The sequence below is a fragment of the Blennius ocellaris genome (assembly GCF_963422515.1).
Source record: "Blennius ocellaris genome assembly, chromosome: 2".
NCBI classification, from domain to species: Eukaryota; Metazoa; Chordata; class Actinopteri; order Blenniiformes; family Blenniidae; genus Blennius; species Blennius ocellaris.
In genome coordinates this window covers 5,202,968-5,206,120 of record NC_137651.1, presented here as the reverse complement: position 1 = coordinate 5,206,120, position 3,153 = coordinate 5,202,968, and positions in this window count along the sequence as shown.

Here is a 3,153-nt window from a genome sequence, read left to right as displayed (position 1 = left end):
ATTACTCTAATTATCCTCAAATAATATATAGATATATAATAATACTATCTTTTTTTTTTTCTTCTATTCGTAATGAATGAAGAATCAACTGACAAAAAAGCCCCAACATTTAAGAAGTTATTTCAGAGCTACATCAGTATCTCTGTCTCTATATATACATATATATTTACTCTCACTCAGAGATTTTTATTTTCTACTGAAGTCAGTGGAATTCAAACTCACTGGGAATTTCCTGGACTAAAAAAAAACAAAGACAAAACCTGCTACCTCAGAAAACACTTCATCGCCTGTTTCTAACTCGCACCTCACTTTCAACATTTAGCTCGCTTGTTATTCACTAAGAAAATGGTAAATAAGATCCTGCAAATGCCAACGCTGGCTGTAAGAGATCAGGTTGATCAATGAATGCTAAATTGTTTTGAGTAGCTCGTAGATAACAGGAAGAAAAAAAAAACACATTTCAGTCGGCATTCAAAACAACAAGATGGAGGATTAGTAAAAAGCGTCACACTATGTATTATTACGTTCGTCATGTGTCTTCATGTTCGGGGGGGGGGGCAGTAGGAGCTTCAGGCAGGCGGCAAACACCACTTTTTCCCCTAACGTCGCCTCAGTGACCTCAACCAAGCCACGACCAGCACAGATGCTTTCGTTCGGTAACTTATTGTCCGCGCCGTCTTGCGTTTAGTTTGCCGTTGCCAAAACTCGCGACGTGCAGAGACGGTCGCCATGGTCGATGTTGGAACTGGAAGTCTGAAATCTGTGAATACCTGCAACCTGCTGCAAAACTGCCTTTTACACCTCCAATCAAGGCCTGGAAATACTTGTTTTGTTGCTTTTTTTTTTAAATTTTATTTTGTGCCTATAATCAGTGTTTGGTTGTTTAATTGTGTATCTTTGAAATTCATTTGGATAAAAAAACAAAAAAACAAACCTCATTGTGGATTAAAGATGAATAGAACACGACTGAGTGTTCCTGTTGTAAAATAACGACGGATGACAGAGCAGCTGATATGACCGTGTAGATCACGTTGTGTATTTCTTTATTCCCTCCAGCCAAGGTTTGCGAGGCCCAGTCCGAGTCGCCTCGGCTACAGTCTGCTCACGCCGGCGTGTCCGACCGCGTTACACGTCAGCATGTTCAGCGCGTGAGCTCGATACGCTCGCGAGCGGCTCGGAGGAAGCTTCCCAGCCAAACTGTTGGCGCGGCCGGTTTTTAAGCACCAAGAGCTTCAGCTCAATGAGTGACCCAGATCCACAATACTCAGTCCTCTCTTTGTCTCCAAGTATGACTGCACTCATGAAACGACTGTTGTTGGAGGGGGAAACAATACATTGTTGATGTGGCTGATGGGATTAGATCCCTTTTCGTGGGGCTGTTGTGGCAGCAAAATTACTTGTGCGCGTGTGTGTAGTGGTGCATGTCTGTAATGAGATCTGTGAGTCTACTGTGCACACACACATTTGTATGGTTCAAAACCTGTGCATCTGCAGTTTGTGTGTGTACTGAGATTTGTGCAACTCTAGAAGGACCTGGAAATGAAATGTCTCAATTGTTGCTTTGATTTTACAAGTGGATTTTCTTTATTTTGCAGTTATGAGAGATTTAATCGTTTCTCCATGTTGTCTTTGCTCTTTTGTACTCATTTTTGTCAGGCCTTTTTGTTCTGAACTTTTTTTTTTTTTACTGTATGGCATTGATAACACTAATTTAGCACTGTAGTAGTATTAAGTGTTTATAAACATAAAGTCAGACAAAAAAAGAGCCTGCCTTGCCTCTAAACTGAGGGCAAACAATTCTTGGACTAACGTTTAGGTCGCCATCGTGGCAGGAGAGAAACATCCACTTGTGAAAACACACCGAGGCCCACTTGAGGAGGTAAAGACAATTACAGATCCAGATCCTTGTGGACTCACATCCAACACACGTTGTATTGACCATGCACAAACCTTAAAATACACACAGGCTCATATAAATCTGCGTATGCACAAATCAGAAGTGAATAATACCGACACACAAATATGACGGAAGTAATGCACTCAGCCTGAAAAGGAAAAACGCAGAAGTCATTGTGTTGCTGCGTTCCCAGCCTCAATCCTTTGATTTTCTATTCGTTCTTCTTCTTCCCGTGTCGTCTTTAAGGCAGCTTTGTGGTTGTAGTGACATCTGGTAACAAGTGAAGTTGTTTTAGCAAGCTGACCATTGTGAATGTGCTTGTGAAAGGCTATAATGTTATTGAAATTCTCCATGTACGGTTTCCTTTATGTTCAGAATGTTGCTGTGACAAAACGCGCGGTGCAGATGCTGCTTCACAAACGTCTTAATCACTCTGGAGAGACCTTGGCTAATAACCATTGGTCATGTGGCTCTCTGCACTCCAGGCTTTGCTTGCTTTTTTCTCTCTGTGCGATGTGGAAGTTCAAACTTGACTGTACTAAGGTGTTTTCGTATCTATTCTTGTGGCTGATGGACAATAGAAAAGCTAATTCAGGGTGTAGTCTTGTGGAAATAGTAAGCTGTTATGAAGTAATATTGCACACAGCCTCGTAATGTGATCGGATGTACTGATAATCTTTGATATTTCAACCTGCAAAGAATGAAGAAAGACCAGAGTCCATATCACAAAAAAACAAAAACTGAACCATCTACAATGTGTCCTTGCACATACTTCCATCAACTTTTTTTTCCCCATCGTGGTTGGTGAAATAAAACGTATTGCAGACACCTGTCAATGATTTCCACTGCTTTAATGAATCAATCCAAACTAGCCGAGGCTCTGAAAGTAACCCTCACCTTCTTCCTCTGGCCCAACAAACTTACACTTGAATATAACAGTGTGTATATATGCATATAAATATAACAGTTTTATTTTTTCATGTTTTGAAAGAGATTGTTTTGTAATTAAATTTCCCGTTTCTATGTTTATAATATTCGTTTTATGTCTGAATAAAGATCAATGAAATCAAAGTTGTTTCTTTGTGTTCATGTACGTTCCAACGCGTCCATTCAATATTTTATATTTTCTTTACATAAGATATAAGATGTTAGAGGTAACATGTTTCACATTTTGTTCATATTTGCCTTGGAAACAGCATTTAGTTTTTATTTCAAATGTGTTGAACTATGAATCATTTATTTATATATAAAAAAAG